This window comes from Juglans regia, chromosome 1 (genome assembly GCF_001411555.2).
Source record: "Juglans regia cultivar Chandler chromosome 1, Walnut 2.0, whole genome shotgun sequence".
Lineage (NCBI taxonomy): Eukaryota > Viridiplantae > Streptophyta > Magnoliopsida > Fagales > Juglandaceae > Juglans > Juglans regia.
The window spans coordinates 24190166-24209845 of record NC_049901.1 but is presented as its reverse complement, the minus strand read 5'-3'; the positions used below and the strand labels follow the sequence as shown (position 1 = coordinate 24209845).

The 19680-nt window shown below is 33.5% G+C and overlaps 1 non-coding gene across 1 annotated transcript; it reads right to left on the bottom strand.

Moving 5' to 3' along the window:
- Nucleotides 1–10814: 10814 nt before the first annotated feature.
- LOC118344453 lies at nucleotides 10815–10922 on the bottom strand. Its single transcript, XR_004798240.1, has one exon. It is a non-coding gene; the product is annotated as a small nucleolar RNA R71 (small nucleolar RNA).
- Between the last annotated feature and the right edge of the window lie 8758 nt (nucleotides 10923–19680).

Genomic DNA, 19680 nt, shown 5'->3' with positions numbered 1-19680 from the left:
TTTATATATATCAAATGAGAATAACTATACATTAGTCTGTAGTTGCAGCACACTTTATATAATATTTGTTTTACATATTTTAAACTCAATATATTAAGTGTGCTGTAGCTACAGAATAAATAATTTTTCATATCAAATACGCATATATTTTTATATAATTTTTCCTTTACTTTCTTTTAGAATTAAAGATAATAATCATACCATTAATCAAAACTAAAATAATATATAATTTAAAAATATATGTTTTACATATTTTTTTGAATTGTTTTGACTTTTTTTATATAATTTTAATAGGTTTCAAAATATGTATTTATACGTCAATTTATAAGTAGTAAAATATATTTATAAATAGATTTATAAGTAACATTTATTTATTAAGAAGTGCTACATGTACAAATTAATTTCATAAAAATAAATTAAAAATTTACTAGATACAATCTTACGGTATGCAAGTCTCACGTATCATTTGTAAAAAAAAATATAGTTTACTATTAAAATATAAGTTTTTATATAAATTTTAAATTTATCTAATTTTTAAAAAACAATGGATAGAAATTACACATCCATATATCATTTCTCAAAACGCAAATCGATTGGAGCAGATTTTAAGGCAAATGATTCGTAGACTAACAAAAGTGACCGAAATTCGAATTGCTTTTACTCTGAAATACTCATTGACATTATCCCAACTGCCTATGAGGAAAGAAAGTCAGGGTGGAAGGGATGGTAGCTAAAAACTTCTAAGTATGAAGTTAGTTGAGCTCTATAGGAAGAGTCTTCTGAAAGAGTGTGGAAGACTGATTGGGGAGGTGTGGAAAGTCTCTACACATAATGAGGCACCTATCCTATGTGTGCAGAATAGATTGAATAGATGCAATGAGGCACTGAGTAAATGGAGCAAAATTCATTTCAGAAATAGAGATCGGTCTATCATTGAAAAAACTGAATTGCTAAAAAAGTTACAAGAGGATGAGGGTGCTATTAATTGGGAAGAACTGAAGAGATGTTAGAAGGAAGCAAGTTTAATGCTTGAACAAGAAGATTTGAAATGGAGATAAAGCCAAAAGGCGCTGGTATGAGCAAGGGGATAGGAACACCAAATTCTTTCATGTTTGTACAAACTAGAGGAGAAGGACAAATTTTATCAAGAACATTAAGGATTCAAATAGCAGGCTGCTAACAAATTCAAATGAGATTGATGGAGCATTTAAGAAGCATTTGAGGCGATTTCTCCTCAAGTTATCCTACACTAGAAGACACTTACACTTGTTTATAGTAGTAGAGAGCAAAGTCACCAAGGAGATGAATGAAGGTCTTTGCAAGAAACTTACCAAAGTTGAAGTTGAAAGTGCATTGCATCATATGTCACCACTTAAGTTCCTAGGTCCAGATGGATTTGGTGCTGGTATTTTTCAACATCATTGGAGTATAGTGGGGGAAGAGGTTTGCAATGTTGTCTTTGCTTTTTTCAAATAATGAGATTGTGCCTGATTGTTTGAATTATACTTAAAAATCTTTGATTCCAAAAGTGAATAATCCTATATATGTCAATGATTTTAGGCCTATAAGCTTATATAATGTAATTTACAAAATTATCTCCAAGGTCCTAGCAAACAGACTGAAAAAGGTCATTCATGATATTATTTCAAGCACACAAAGTGCATTTATACCTGGGCGCTTGATCACTGACAATATCATGGTGGCATATTAGGTGCTTCATACTATGAAGACCAAGCAAAAAGGAGGAATAGGCAAAATGGCATTAAAGCTATATATGTCCGAGGCATACAACAAGATTGAATGGAGATACTTGAAAGCAATCATGAAGAAGATAGGTTTTGAGGAGAAATGGATAAAACTGATTATGAGATGTGTCAAATTTGTCTCTTATTTAGTGTTGGTGAATGGGAGGCCAAGTGAGAAGATATACCCAACTCGAGGGCTTAGACAAGGAGATCCACTCTCACCCTATCTGTTTATTCTCTGTGTAGAAGGTTTGAGTTCTCTTCTACAAAGTTTAGAGAGCAGGGGTGGTATTAAGGGCGGCTCGCTAGAGGTGGGCCAAGAATCAACCATCTATTGTTTCTAATGACTGTGTGATTTTTTGTAGAGCATTGCAGGCTAAATGAAATAAGCTTCAAGCCATTATGCATCTATATGAGAAAGATTTATGTCAGTCTCTCAATAGGCATAAGACTTTTATCTTCTTTAGCACAAACACATTTGGAAGAACTAGATATTTAATAACCAAGGAAGTAAGAGGGGTTGCTTGTGGTAGCTATGAAAGATATTTGGGTCTACCAGCCCTTTTAGGAAAATCTAAGTAAAACACATTTAAGATTTTAAAAGAGCGAGTTTGTAACAAGATACACAGTTGAAAGAACAATTTCCTATCAAAAGTAGGGAAGGAACTTCTCATTAAAGCTGTACTTTAGGCCATCCCACCTACACTATAAGTATGTTCAAATAACCAAGGAGATTGTGTAAAGAAATCTCATCTTTAATGTCTAAGTTCTAGTGGGTTAATAATTAGAATGAGAAAGGTATCAATTGGAGAAGCTGGAGCAAGTTAGGGTAATCAAAAGCTTGTGGTAGGCTTGGATTTAGAGATATTGAAGATTTTAATATGGCTTTGCTAGCCAAATAGAGTAGGAGGTTTTTACAAGAGCCATGTTCATTGTGACAACGCCAAATTCTGTTTGAGATTTGACAGAACTTGAAACGTCAGGATATGCAACACACCATTCATGACATATAAAGATGCAATGTACCTAGCAACCTAGCATAACAATATATAATATTCGCAGTGGATAATTTTTTTTTCTTTAAGCAATACTATGTACAAAAAGTAATGTATCCCAAAAACATAAACATATTTGATAAAATTCACATGATAATTGATATTCGAAAGGTTACAGTACATGTCCCAACAGGTCTATAACATAAATAGTACAGGAGATAGTGTTCCATAAATATAGTCTGGAAATAAAATCTATCATACTAAATTGCTGAGCCACTCATGCAGCTTAACTATGGTATCCAAAAGGCTACAGTACTTGTCCCAATAGGTCTATAACATAAATAGTACAGGAGACAGTGCTTCATAAATACAGTCTGAAAATAAAATCTATCGTACTAAATTGTTCAGCTGCTCACGCAACTTAACTATGATATCTAAATTGAGGTCCAGAAAATGGGGAATAGACCCAATCAACTATTTGTTGGTGTTCCACCTTCTATTCGACCTCCTCCAATCTCTCATGTGTGGGTTCTCCAGATCCTAACACATCCCCTACCATTATCATATGAGATGATGAATGATTGTTGAGACTATCAAGTGAGATTTGATTACAAATCTCAGTAAATTAATAAATAACTTTAACTAATAGTTTAAAGGTGCATGCATGACAGTAAAAATATGAATATAAAACGTGACATGAGTAAGCTTGACGTGACTTGACAAATAACATGACATGAAACTAAAACTTGAAATTGACTTGACTGATATGAAATATTGTTTTCAAGACACACTCTGTACTCGAGACATGACGTGACATGAAGTGAAAGGACTGATGACCTGACTTAACGTAGTGTGACATGTACATTAGATAAATGACATGACATGACATGAAACATATAGACATTTTGTGACATATCGTAACGTGTAACAGATAACATTTCGTGATATAATATAACAGGTAATAGATGAATTTCATGACATAACATTATGTGTAATAGATAAACATTTTGTGACATGACAGAATGTGTAACAGATAAACATTTCATGACATAATAAAATGTGTAACAAATAAATATTTCATGACATGATAAAATGTGTAACAGACATACATATCTTAACATGGCATAACATGACATATATAAGAACATAAGAACATGGACAAATGTTCTCTTACCAAGACACATACACAATATCCTAATAGTAAGTTAGAAGCTAATTTACAGTAATTGTAGAGAGACGAATTAAAATGCACGAATAAACGGGAAACTGTATGGGGAAACTTCTAAACATCAAGAACTCCTCACTAACAGTTTAGAAACATAAAAATACTAATTTAGAGTAAAATGACCGCTCTACCTCTCTATATATGGAAAAATTACCATTTTATTGCTAACTTAAAGATTTCACATCCTAACTCCAAAACTCACCAAAATTTACTTTCATCGTGTAAAATTTTTCCTAAATCCAAATACCTGATTAGAAAAATTTAAAACACATCACAATTAGGTTAAACATGCTTAGACCAAAACATGTATAGGCCAAATCTCTTGATTTTTGTTGCAATTCTATCAAACCTCATTTCTCATGCTTTAGCCGAAATATTGCAACATACAAAATCATATTTTTTGCTCAAATAATATACTAAAACAATAAAAAAAACTAACATCATAAAAACCACAAATTTCTTCAACACAAAACTTTAAGTTTTTTACCTTAAGCACAACCCTTGATGTTCAAGGTTTTTTCTCTTTACAAAACAACTCACAGAACTCCAAAAGTTCAATAAGATACTCTCGATACATTCATAACGCATTCCTAAGAGTTATCATGCTTTGAATCATCAAGCCAAAACTACAAAAAGTCACAAAATCCAACTTAAAACATTCGGCTATCACACTTTAACCAAAATTGAAATCTATGTGGTTTGGTTTTGATCAAACCATTAGATCTGAAAGATTTCATGAAATAAATAATAAATGAATATCATATGGTTAATAATCAAGTTCTAAAATAGAACTAAGCATTAAACCTAAAATCACATGGCAAAATGTGCATCAAAACATAGATCTACCCAAAAAGCTCAAATACAAGATCTATCTGAATCCTTTTATGTATAAAAATTCATATATTTATATTTAAAACCAACACCATAAATCCTCAAAATAACATCCTAATTGTAAATCAAAGTCTTAGAAACATCCTATGTAAATATTAAAGTCATTGGATGTGACGCCCCAAAACCTACGTTCCATCCCAACCTTCGCTTGGGATGGAACCGAAGGTTGGGATGGAACGCAGGTTTGGGGGCAAAGACTAGATGAGATTTTTCATCTTATCTCATCTCATCATTACAACTTTTCTAAATTTCTAGATAAAATATAATAAAAAATTTAAAATCTTCAAATTTCAATTCAACTTTTTCAAATCTCAAAACAATAATAATATTTAAAATTATTATTTTAAACATCTAAAACTAAAAATTCTCATCTCACTCCCCAAACAGAGCGTCGAGACATGTAACATAAGATTACATACTCTCGTTCATGATAGTTAATATGCAGTGTATCCTATAAATGCATCTAGTAGTATGCAATAACTGCGACGGAATAAGGGTGACTAAATAAAACTTATGCCATAATAAACTAAAATATCACAATGTCATTCATAACCATCATAAGTTCAAATCGTAAGGTAACATAATCTTAGTACAATTATTCTTGATAATACGTCTCTGTGGCTAAATGAACTGCTTCATGTGTTCTAATGCACCAAGGGTTAGGGTTATAAACATCAAAATGAGGTCTAATCTTTTGTCGAGATCCAGCTCATCTTCAATCAATCAGATCCATTGGTCCATCTGGTACATCGGATCCTGACAAAACTTCTATTATTCCTAGTGGAATGATAGTAAGTTCACAAATGGGTGAGATTTACTTGAAATCTCAACAAATTAAGTGTCATAGTTTAATGGGTAAGACGAATCTAACTAACTCCCTTAAATAAAAAATTATAAAGCAAAAAATATAATATAGTATTATAAGCTCATTCTAAGGGAGATAGGGTTAATCCTAATAGGTAATTAGGCGGGGTGTTACATTGGAGCATGTTTTCTTATCAAAAGATTCAAGTTTATTCAAAATAGAATCTGCTTTCAACTTCCCAATTTTCAACTTTTAGATCAAAGTAAAACTTGCATATAAAGCTGTAATCGAGCCTAGCCGAGCCGAGCCGAGCCGAGCTTTGGCTTGCCGAGCTCGGCTCGATTCAAATACTCAAGCTCGAGCTCCAGATTTTTTTTTATTCTGTATTCGAGCTCGACTCGATAAGCTTAATTGTCAACTTGAGCTCGTCCCACAAACGAGTTCGAGTCGAGCCGAGCTCGAGCTCGAAATGTTTATTTTTTTAATTTTTTGAATAAGATTTAATAATTAATAAATTAAATAAATAAAAAAATAAAAAATCTAATATTAAATTTATACAACTAACAAGTAGAACATCTATTGAATTATAAAATTTTAAAAAAATTATAAATAATTAATATCAACTAGTTAATATTTATTCAAAATAATAATATATTATATGCGTGTATATATTATTAATATATACACTTAATATGATAGCATATATCTATTTCATATATGGTTTTCACATACTAGTATATGAAATTATTAAATTTTATCGACTAATTATATACAAATTATAAAATATATCTATGAAGTATATTCACTATATAGACATAAGTAATTATATTATATATTATATATTTAATTATAAAAATAGTATGCTTAAATTATTTGCTAATACATATATATATGTATATATACATAGGTGTATATATATATATATATATATATTTATCAATATATGAATGAGTTTTAATCGAGTCGAGCTAACGAGTCTACTCGAGTATAAACGAGCGGGCCTTAACGAGCCTTAGCCAAGTTGAGTTGAGTTTTGTCAGATATGTGTCATTTACAAATCGAGTGGGTATCTGCTTTCACAAGCGAACTTTTTTTTTCACGAGTCGAGTTCGATTCGAGTTTAACCGAGCGAGTATCGAGCGGGCTATCGAACAAACTGGTTCATTTACAGCCCTACTCGCATAAAAAACTTGTAACATGCAATGAATATTCATCAAACTTATATATTAGCATGTTAACTATAATCCATAAAAAGATCAAACCAAGATTTTGTCAAGAACACCATAAAAAAGAAGTCAAAGAATCACACTGTCTAGTTTATCGCCCAAAATGACCTCTTCCTTAAATAAATGACTATGAAGATTTATAAGAAACATACCAAAAGAAACAAGACTCGAGGAACAACTTATGCGAAGAGAACTTTGTGAGGAAACACTTAAAATAACTTCAAAAAAGTCAAGTAAGCCAAAAAAGTTGTTCGGGAGCTCCTATGGTTTTTTTTCCAAGAAAATGGTTGGAAAGTGACCAAATGTAAGGGGAATGGACATGAACGACTTTTAGACATATGGAGGGGTGATAGAAGGTGTATGAAAGATACTTTGAGTGAAGGGGTGTGTCAACCAAAACCAAGGGCAAAACCAGCCCATGGTTTTTTGCCAGCAGCTGTAGTGTGAGAGGGAGGTGGCTCTCGACCTTCCCATAAAGTATTGTTTGGGGTTGCTTTGGACATTGATAGGACTGCCATGGGGGTAAACTTCCTTCACAAGCTTTGCCTTGGTGGCTCAATATCGTGGACCTTAATAGGCCTTAACGAATGGACTTCCATGGGTTTTGGTTGGGTTGCTATCAAGCCCAAATCTGATTTTTCTTAGCCCAATAAAATTATCAAGATTTAAAAGAATAAATAAGGATATAATAACATGAATTTGAGTGGTTAATAGCATGTGAAAGTGATTTAATCAAGTAATTAAATACTAAGCTAAAATCAGGTTCAATTAGGGTTTGGAGACAAACTTTGGGGTTTGGAAAAACCATTCAAGGTTTCAGTTCTCACCAAGATTTTAGAGTTTCAATTGGATTCCAAGTGTTTAGAGTTTCTTTAGGGTTGAAACTCTCTTTGGTTTGACACAAATTGGATCGTTGAATGGAATAGGATTTTGCTTGGGTAACATGATCACAAAGCTTGACTTCTTTTACATTTTCCATCTTATGATTCCTCTTGGTGCCAATGTCCAATACTATTCACCAAGTATGGTTAAGATATTGTCAAGTGTCCAAATAAAAATGCTTTAACCTAATTTGGACATTACACACTGTAATTTTGAAAACACTGGTCTAGGTTCTAACACCGAGGCTACTATTTATTCTAAAAAGGTGAAAAATAAACTTTACACTGTAAAATTCTAAATAATAATACTAACCTCAAAGTGCAAATCGTTTTTCAAAATTCGACTCGAAAGTACCTCAAAAAATTCAAAACGTGTTTTCGAACAAGTGTTATTTTGAAAATCGAAAATTGTTTTATTGCACCATAAAATCTTAAATATTCCTCTCAGACTAATGTCGTAGACTGTTTCTCATTCTCACACTCCTAAATATCTCAAATAAATAAAATCGCGTTTCTAGCATCATAGTAAGTAGAAAGCTTGACTATGTTGACAGACTAAAACCTATGCAATTGATTGATTCGTGAAAACTTTTGAGTTCCTAAAATCTAAAGAAATTCATCAATTGAATTTCTGGCGGGCTGTTACATTCATTGATAGCCAAAGTTTTCAAAGGTAAATATTATAGAACTAGCCATATTCTGGATAAACTTGGGACCTCCCCATGTATGATTTGGAGGAGCATTTGGTTTGCAATTGATCTATTGAGAGAAGAGTTGATAGGGAGAGTGGGAAATGGAAAGAGGATTAAGATATGAGGCAACAAATGGCTACCCAAGTCTACATCTGACTACATCCAATCTGCCGTAAAAATTTTGGATCCTGGAGCAAGTGTTAGCGAGCTGATGGTGGAGGAGAAAAATGAAAGAAATGAGTCTTTGATTGCTGAAATCTTTGACAAGGATGAAGCTCAACAAATATGTTGTATCCTAATGAGTGTATGAAAGTACACTATAAATATCCTATTATTGGACTAAAATGCTAAAATGTGAATAAAAATCATAGGAATTAATGTGTATTATTGAATTGAGTTTCTATTTATTTTGGGATACTCCTGAGCAGATTTTTATGTTTAATTTTAGAGTCCATAAAAGAGCAAGTCCAAACCCAGTCAAATTCAAAGGACTTTCAAATGGGCAAGACGTTGGAATAACCTAAGAACTTTCAAGCAGTGTAGGACTCTTCAAATAAGGATAATGATGGGGTTTTAGAGTAATTCTGATCAAGACAAATAGTCAGTTCGAAATTTGCTAGAAGACAGCATGTACATACTTTAGTATTTTGATCATAACTTTCCACTCCAATATTAGATTGATGACATTCTTGATGTGTTGGAAATATATCTTAAAGGGCAACAAAGTTGTCTTTAATAAGAATTTCCAAATTCGAACTCCTGAAGCGCGTACTAGGCTGCCAAGATGAGTCCTAAAATTTAGGCGATTTTGTATGCGGGAATATGAAAGACATTATGGTTTCTTTCCTACCCTATATAAGCATTTCATTACCACAAAATTGAAAGTATATAGAGGGGAGACGTCTCAGTTCTAAAGAGAGGGGAGACAAAATTAATTTACATGGCCGCCGTTTACTTTATTTTTCTCTTAAGATTTTAGTTGTCCATTATATTTATGGGTAACTAAATTCTGAAGTAGGGCTATGGATGAACTTGCACATTAGATGGTATTTTTAATATATTTTTAATTTATGTATTTAATTTTCAATTACTAAAACTCTTTTGTTTTATCATTCTCAATTCACTGTTGATATTTTCTTCTCCAAATAATCATAGAATTTGTTCTATTTATAGATTCAGTAATGCTTTTTCTATTGAATGGATTTGCTCTTTGATTATGTTTGGATCAATTACTTTTATATATTGATTTAATTCTTTGCTGCAATATTATTTTCTGAATATATTGTCGTCGTTAGATTTTCTCAATAGTGATATATTTAAGTGTTTTAAAAGTGGTGAATAATTTTTCAAAGGGTTATATTTGGTTTAATCTTAGTTTATAAATCTATACCTTCCGATTGAGAATATTAGGAATTGAGTTCCCAATTGAGTTATTCAATGAATTAAGAATAATTAAAATACCATATTTGTGCAAGGAATTCCCGACGCTTTACTGTTTGTCAAATTTGAAAACTTTTTTCCGTTAGTCACTTTGCTTCACTTAAATTTGCATTTAAAATTAATTTTTGTTCTCCATTAATCATTTAATATATTTTTTTAGTTTGTTTGTTCCTTCTACAATTCTTTTAATTTATCTCTCTGTGAAATTGACACCCCAAAGCTGTGCTACAATTACTGTGTTATTCTTTGGGCATAACCAAATTTTGGCACCGTTGCCGGGGAGATGGTAGAAGAATTGTTAGATAGTTTTTCTTTCCAACAGTTTGTAATGACGGTAATTTCGTTCCTTCTTTTAGCTTGCTGCATTATTTTTTCTTCTTCTTTCTTTTTATAGTATTTTTATTCTTTTAGTATTTTGTTACCTTGCATGTACAAATATAGAGACACCTTAGGTAGATTTGCTTGTAGGCCTTTGGTAGAGTCATAATAAAACTTTTTAAATCATTTATTTGACAATCTATTTAATCCCTAAGAAATGAGTGAACACGAAGATCAACCTATTAGAACTCTTCATGATTACCTCCACCCTACACGCATAGCCACATCATCATGCATCATGTTTCCAGCTAATACTCGCCAACTGATTTTAAAATAGGGATGATATAGTTACTCCCTACTTTTCATGGCTTGAAAAATGAAAATCCATATGTGTACATTAGGGAGTTTGAGGAAGTAGTTGCGACTTTTCATAGTCAAAATGCAACTGATGACGTTGTGAGACTTAAGTTCTTTCCCTTCTCTTTGAATGATAGAGTTAAGAGTTGGTTATACTCGCTAAGACCACGATCTATTGGGCCATAGAGTGAGATGACTCAGGTCTTCTTTAATAAATACTTTCCCTAACATAAAACCAACGCATTAAAAAGACAAATCTCCACCTTTGCACAAAAGGACAGTGAGACTTTGTATCAGTCTTGGGAGAGATTTAAGGAGTTGTTGAGTATATGTCCTCATCATGGGTATGAGAATTGGTGCTTAGTAAGGTGTTTTTATGAGAGACTTACACCTAGAGAGTGCCAATTTGTGGAGATGATATGTAATGGTGAGTTTTTACATAAAGATCCCGATGAGGCCATAAAAATACCTCAATGAGCTTGCTGAAAAATCTCACACTTGGACTGGACCTAGTGCTACTAAGAGCACAAATAGGTCACGACCTGCAGGAAACCCAAATGGTGATGAAATTTACTATCTCAAGGAAGATGATAGCCTAAAGGCTAAGGTTGAAATGCTAACTAGGGAGCTAGATATGTTGAAGACTAAGGACTTAAAGCCAACACACGTGGCTAATCATGCAGAGTCTTTTGGACCATATTTTGTGTGTGGCGGGGTAGATGACCTATCCCAAGAGTGTCCCACATTTGCTGGATGAGAGGGATGTAGGAGGAACAATGTAATGCCTTAGGTATGTACAATAAACCTTTTACACCTTACTCTGATACCAATAATCTGGGGTGGCGCAATCACCCCAATTTTACCTAGAAGTCTGAAATCCAACCGCCTGCACAACCCCTAGATCATATCCTGCACCATATCATGCATCTTCATCTTCTAGGAGTTTTTTAGAAGACACTTTGCATGCTTTTATTAAGGCATAAGGTAAGACTAACCAAAAGTTTGAATCTTTAATTATGCAGGTTGTTGAAGAAAACAATGAGATAAAGAGCCAAGTGTCCAAATTGATGAGCTCTTTGAGTGTGAATGAGTGTGGCAAGTTCCCTTCTCAAACTCAATCCACACCCCAAGGTCAATATATGGCTCAAGGAAATTTGAAGGAGGTAAATGCCATTGTAACACGAAGTGGTAAGTCCTTACACATTCCAACAATTGATAAGCTAGAGGATGTTGAAAATGAACAAAGCAATGATAGTGCCGAGTTAAGGTACCATTTCCTCAAGCTTTAAAATCTGGTATGCGAACTTTGGATTCTAGTAATGAAATCATGGAGAACCTCAGGCAGGTAAAGATCAATCTTTCTCTTTTGCATGTTATTAAATAAGTTCATACTTATGTAAAAGTTCTGAAAGATTTGTGTACAGTTAAGAGGAAGCACCATGTGAAGAAGATAGCATTCATGACAGAGCAAGTTAATGCTCTAATTGAGCAGCAAATTCCTCCTAAGTACAAGAATTCTAGTTGTCCAACCATTGCATGTAATATTTGGAATCATGAGTTTGGGCAAGCGTTGCTAGATTTAGGAACTAGTGTAAATTTGATGCCTTATTTCATTTATTTGCAGCTTGGTTTGGGTAAAATTAAGCCCACTTATGTTGTGTTTCAATTGGCTGATCGTTCAGTTAAGAAATCGAGATGAATAGTTGAGAATGTTTTGATCCAAATTGACAAGTTTTACTACCTTGTTGATTTCTTAATCCTTGATAGTAGTTCTGTTATTGACTCTAATTCTAAAATAAATCCCCTTAATTTTAGGTAGACATTTCCTTACTACTTCCTATGCTCTTATTAATTGCAGGAATGGTTTAATGAAACTCTCATTTGGGAATATGACTTTTAAAGTGAATATTTTTCATATTGAAAAACAGCCAATAGAGGATGTCGAGTGCCATCAAACGTACATGATTGACACACTCATAGAAAAGGGAGTTCACACAACTCATGATTCTGATTCCCTTGAATATTTTCTTGTTAATTCTGAATTTGATACTATGAATGATTCATTTGATGTTGTTGATGATTGTGCTATTTTTTATGAACCTCAGGATTATGGCCCACACATTTGGCAATCGAAATTTGAGGAGCTATCTAAGAAAAGTGAAAAACAAATTCCTTCAAACAGGGAGAGTTCCAAATTGGAATTGAAACCGCCGCCCTCAGGTTTATAGCATGCATTTCTCGTCATAGGTGACACTTCTCCTATTAGTAATTCTTCGAAATTGAATGTGGGTAAGCTTAAGAAATTTCAGTTGAGTGAGTTAGAGGAGTTGAAAAATGATGCTTATGAGAACTCTAAAATCTATAAGGCTAAACTGAAAGCGTTTCATGATAAAAATATTCTTAGGAAGATGTTTAAGCCTAATGACCGAGTATACTTATATGATTCTAGACTTCATAAGCACTTAGAAAAACTTCGGTCTAAGTGAACCGGCCCTTTTGTAGTGAAAAATATTTTTACAAATGGGGAGGTAGAAATAGAGGATCCTAAGCATGGTCGGATCTTTAAAGTAAATGGTCAACGCCTTAAAGCATTAATTGATAGGCAAGTTCTAGAAGTGGAAGACATTCCACTTGTAATTTCGGTCTTTCAACATTGACCACACCACGCATGTATATTTTTCTTTATTTGTTTTGTTTGTTTTGTTTTGTTTTTGTTTTCTATTATTTTCTTTCTTTTCTTTTTTGTTTGTTGTCGTTTTCTTTGCTTTTGTTTGCAGGTTAGTTTCATTTTGTCATTTCAGGTTACCATATTTGATGCTTAGCAAGCTACCCACGTCACTCATCAAGTGTATTCTACCCTTTTTAGTTACTCCTCATTCAAATTTGATTCTTAACCATTGAGGACAATGTTTCATTTAAGTTGGGGGGTGGTAGTGCAAATTCAGTATTTAAAATTCTTGTTGGAACTCTGTGGCATATTTTCATGTGTCAAATTTTTTTTAATTTGCATCACACCTGCATTCTTTTCACATGTGTACTCATTCTCATTCATAGTCGTTTTTGTGAATTCACCAAACCCACCATAATCATTTTTTGCTGAAGCATTCACAGAATCCCTAATGCACTCATCTAAGTTTTGTGGTAAGATGGTGGTTTGACACGTGTTGCTAGTGGACTCATTTGCTTAAGTATTCATGTAAGTTTTGGAGACAATTGAGAGCCTACAAATGCTATAAATTGTGATAAGCGTTCATTGATATGTTGAATTTGGCACTTCTTTTGAGAATATCATTACATGGTTTGTAGTAAAATGGTGGATATACTTGGAATATGACAAAGGTCAACTTAGGATCAACGTTTGAACCTTTCAAACTAATCATTTCCATCATAGACCAATAGTAGCCAACTTTGAGCCAATAAACACATGTAGCTTTTTCTTTTCATATGCCCACATTATCCATACCTCTTCACATTGGAGTATAACCTATACACTAATTTTCTCTACCCTTGTTACTTCCAAGTGTGTACTAGATGTCGAATTCTTCATTTTTGAAAGAAAAAAAAGAGAGAAAAATGAAGAACATGAGTTATAAGGTGTTTAAGTGAGTGACCTTCAAAGGTAAAAATATCAAGACTAGGTAAAAATAACAAAATATCATGGTGACATAATTGTTCACCAAATTATAAAAAAAGAACACAAAATGAAAAGAGGCATTATTCGATGATTTGAAAGTTTGAAGAGTACATCAAGTGAGAAATGTAGTTTATTGAGAGGTTTAATAAGATTCCATTTGTATGTACTTGGAAGTTTTTTAATCATTTTCATCTTTTTTTTTTTCAAATAGCCCTGAACCTAAGCCACGTTACAACCTTTTCTGTTAACCGTTCTGATTCTAAGTAAGCTTTTGGAAAGAGTGGTGGAGGTCTCATTTGTTAGCGTTCTTATCATAAGATCAATGTTTGGTTGTTGCTTGTACATTATTGCCTAATTCCTCATGAGAGTGTGTTTACACCCATTATCAACTCCATAGAGAGAATCCTCATACGAAACACTTTTATACTCGTGAGTTATAAAGTTGAGCCTTTCGCTTGAGATGTTCTTGATGTTACATGTGTCAGGGCTTCTGGTTAGATGGATATAGTTTGGAACACACACATACTCTTTGGATTGCTATAGGTGGATTGCTTGTGATAGGGTTATTGAATTCCTAAGATTGCTTTGATATGTGAATCTGGATAGTGTGACTTGGTGGCCTTTGTTTGTATTTTCTTTTGTCTTCTTCGTTGTTTTGGCATGAAAATTGCTAGGGACTAGCAATAAGCAAGTTGGGGGGTGTGATGAGTGTATGAAAGTGCACTATAAATATCCTATTATTTGACTAAAATACTAAAATGTGAATAAAAATCATAGGAATTAATGTTTATTTTTGAATTTAGTTTCTATTTATTTTGGGATACTCCTGAGCAGATTTTTATGTTTACTTTCAGAGTCTATAAAAGGGCAAGTCCAAACCGAGTCAAATTCAAAGGACTTTCAAATAGGCAAGATGTTGGAACAACTTAAGAACTTTTAGTGAGTGTAGGACTTTTCAAATAAGGATAATGATGAGGTTTTAGAGTAATTCGGATCAAGAGAAATAGTCAATCCGAAATTCTCTAGAAGACAGTCTGTATATACTTTAAGTATTTTGATCATAACTTTCTACTAAAATATCGTATTGATGTGATTCTTGATGTTTTGGAAATACAAATTTGTCTCTAATAAGGATTTCTGAATTTGAACGCCTAAAGTGCGTACATAGTTGCCAAGATGAGTCCTAAAATTTAGGAGATTTTGTATGCGGGAATTTGAAAGACATTAGGGTTTTTTCCTAACCTATATAAGCATTTCATTAGTACGAAATTGAGAGTATATAGAGGGGAGACGGCTCAGTTATAAAGAGGGAGAGATGAAATTAATTTCCATGGCCTTCGTTTGCTTTGTTTTTTCTCTTGAGATTTTTGTTGTCCATTATATTTATGGGAAACTAAATTCTCAAGTAGGGTTAGAGATGAACTTGCACATTAGATGGTATTTTTAATTTATGTATTTGATTTTCAATTACTAAAAAATTCTTTTGTTTTATCATTCTCAATTCATTGTTGATGTTTTCTTTTCCAAATAATCATAGAATTTATTTTGTTTATAGATTCAGTCATGCTTTTTCTATTGAATGGATTGGCTCTTTGATTATGTTTGGATCAATTATTTTTCTATAGTGATTTAATTCTTTGCTGCAATATCGCTTCTTGAGTATATTATCATCGTTGGATTTTCTCAATAGTGATAATAATTTACATATTTTAAAAGTGGTGAATGAATTTTAAAAGAGTTACATTTGGTTTAATCTTGGTTTATAACTCTATACAATTCCGATTGAGAATATTAGGAATTGAGTTTCCAATTGAGTTATTCAATGAATTAAGAATAATTAAAATATTATATGTGTGCAAGGGATTCCCGACGCTTTACTGTTTGTCAAATTTGAAAACTTTTTTCCGTTAGTCACTTTGCTTCACTTAAATTTGCATTTAAAATTAATCTTTGTTTTCCATTAATCATTTAATATATTTCTTTAGCTTTTTTGTTCCTTGTATGATTCTTTTAATTTGTCTCTCTGTGGAATAGACACCCCTAAGCTGTGCTACAACTACCACATTATTCTTTGGGCGTAACCATATCCCTATCAGTGGAATGAGAGGAGAGGATTGGATTATCTCATACTACAATAAAAATGAAAAATTCACTATGCATATCATTTGTCACAATCCATGAAAAGAAGATTGCATGGGAAGACTCTTGAGATAGAGAGATGGAAGAGCACTGGAAAAACTTGTGGGGTTTGTGTGTGCCAGCAGGTGTGAAAAATTTTCTTTGGAAGGCAGGAAACAATATTCTCCCAACCAGATCCAATCTGTTTTGTAGGAAAATTATTGAGTCTCCTTTATATCCAATATGTCAGAGTGGAGAAGAAAAAGTGATGTTTGGGTAGAGAATGGCAATTCAGTTCAGAAGAGGTCAAGCTCTGGGAATGGTTTCTTGGAGTTATGAGAAAATCTGTTTAGGACTTTGAATAAGGAGCAGTTAGATGGAACTAGGTCAATCATGAAATGGGACCTGGTTCAAAAGGAATTAATACATATTTGAGAACAAATTCTCAAGCCCTAAAAAGGTTGTGGCATAGCCTTAGACAGCTTGGAGGAATTCCATCAAGCACTTGATTTCTAGGTGGGGAAGCAGTACAGGGAAGGGGTAGCAAGAGTAGACCATCGTTGGATAGCTCCTAGAAGGGATACGATTAAAGCCAACTCTGATGCTGTTATGGATAACAAAATCTAGAAAATTTGAATTGGAATTATTGTAAGAGATTGTGCGGGGGAGATCATGGCAATAGTTTGTGCATAGAAAAATTGGGTGACCCAATATGTCATAGCTGAAAGTATGGCCCTATGGAAGGCTATGGAGCTATGCTTTGATATGAGATTTAGAAAAGTGATTTTCGAAGGGAGGGTTGCTGGAGACACAAAGGGATCCTACATATTGATGTGACACACTGCGTCTCTCTTCTTTCTTTCATTCTTTTTTTGTTTTCTCTCTCTCTTTCTCCCTCTCTCTCGGGGTGGTTTTTGACCACCATAGGTGGCCAAAGGATTGTGACTATTGACCACACAAGCTGTTGGCTCAGATCCCAACCATCTAACGGTGGCCACGCAGGGGTCGACAATGCACATAGTGTGCGAAATGTGCATCAACGTCTATCATGAGCTCCACGGCGATGTTGCCGCTTTCACCGGCGTCTTCTGCCCACCTTGAGGTGGTCCTCGACCACCATGGCCGGCATGGAGAGAGGGCACAGGTAGAGGGTAGGAGTGGTGGGCACGGGGGATGGGGAGAAAGAAAGAGAAAAAAAATAGGGGAAAAAGGTGGCACACTCCACATCATTGTGTGAAATCTCTTTGTGGGATTCATTTGTGTCTATAGTCTTTTTCATTTCATAATATAAAACTAGCAAGTAAATATTTGTGTTTTTCTTTTTTAAATATAAAAATTAAAAGGTATCGAATTGGGATAAAATGATATACTAACGAACTTTATACAAAAGGGATATCTCAAGTTTTTATTACTGGTTGTTTTGCTTCTTTTTGTATAGCTTAAATGTCTAATTTTAGTTTTTGGTTTTCTAATTGTCAGACAATTTTATTTTAGATTTTAAATAGATTTTAATTTTAATTTCTAATTTCTAGTTTTAATAGTTATTTTTTAATAGTTTGTTTTTAGACCTTATTTGGTTATAAAGATGATAAATCTATGAATAATTATGAATTAATTTTGTTAATAGTAATAAAATGATTCGAGTTAAAATATTTTATAAGATTTTGAAAAGGGAGAGAAAAAAAATCTAAAAAAATTATCATAAAACTAAAATATTATTAGAATATTAATTTTTTAATATTAATTTTATTTTAAAATTTGAAAAGGTTGAATTATTTTTTGAGTTTTGATTAGAAGTTTGAGAAAGTTATAATGATTAAATGAAAAAGTTGAAAATTTGAAAATGAAAAGTATTTGTATTAATGTTATTTGGATGTTGCAATCATGAGATAAGATGATTTTAAATTTAAAAGTTTTAAAATGTGAAAATTATCTAGACTGGTTTGATTTTTTTTTTCTCCGAGAAATGTATAATCCTTAACCACAAATAGAGATTGAAGGGTTTTACATCACGTCTTTTTGCATAAATTCAATGAGAAACGAGTTTTCAGGGTCAATGCCTGAAAAGATGCAGCTGTTTAATCTACTGTTTGCAAACGAAATCGATGGGAAACAAAATGCGAGGACTTTAATTATGGTCTAGACGTAGTTCTGTAGAAAGGGAAGGTTTTTCATAGGATACACAACATAAAAGACTCCTTGACATAACATGAAAATGTTTCTTTGAATTTTAAAAGGGGCTCTCCCGTTGTCACTACTTTCTGCGAAAGAAGAGATTTGAAGAACTCAAGGAAAAAAAAAAGAGGCTAATTTCAATGGTTTGGTATCATATCCGGGTTTTGCTATACATCAGCCACTATTCACCCACCACACCTGACATTTTTTTTTTTTTTTATATCTTAGAGTGTGGAGTAGTGAATAATAGTTGATGAAAAGATGTTAAGAAGCTAGTTGTAGAAATGAGAAATTAATGGATAGGAGAAGGAGAAGACGAATTTGTATTTGAATTTTGGGAAAAACTTCCCTGAATAATACTGATGAAATGTAAGATAGTTGGGTTTTCGAGGAATCCTAGCCTCCAATGTTATGATTCAGACAATACAAGGTAATTGATAAATCGATAACTCTGCTGCCCCACTGCTTATATTCCCTCAGCCCACTACTAACAAACTCTAACATTTCCCATAACCATTACAAAATAGAAAGCAAATGACAAAAGTAAAATAACAGAAAGTAAAATTAGATAATGAAATGGTGCGTTCCTAAAGCCTTAAACTGTGTGTTTTCCCTCCTTGCTGCTGTGCGTTTTGGACTCTTCTTCCCTGTTTGTAAACGACCCCGTATAACCCAAAGCCTTGAATGCCTTCCTCCTTCTCGAACTCCCAGCCTCAGACTCTCTTCGAATCCCTAACTCCACTTCATCTCAATTGCTATTCCTTGAGGTCATAACAAGCCCTCACAGTTAGAGAACCTTGCCCACAAGGTGGGGATGGGTTTCCTGCAACTTCCATAGGGGTTCCCATGTGTTATTCTATGTAGTGGCTCCAACCCATTTTATGAGAACTTCGGTGATGGCGCGGCGGCCATGGCGCTTAACCCTGTGATCCATGATACACTCCGATTCGGCTTGAATTTCACCACTTGCATTAACGGGTGGTAATGATGGAAGTGGCTGGATCTGCTCACCGAGCTTCTTTTTGAGGCTGGAGACATGAAACACCGGGTGAATTCGGGCGGTAGGAGGTAAGTCCAAACGGTAAGCTACCTTGCCCAAACGTTGGACCACTTGGAACGGCCTATAAAATCTCGGTGAGAGCTTGAGATTGTGACGAGGTGCCACTGATTTCTGTCGA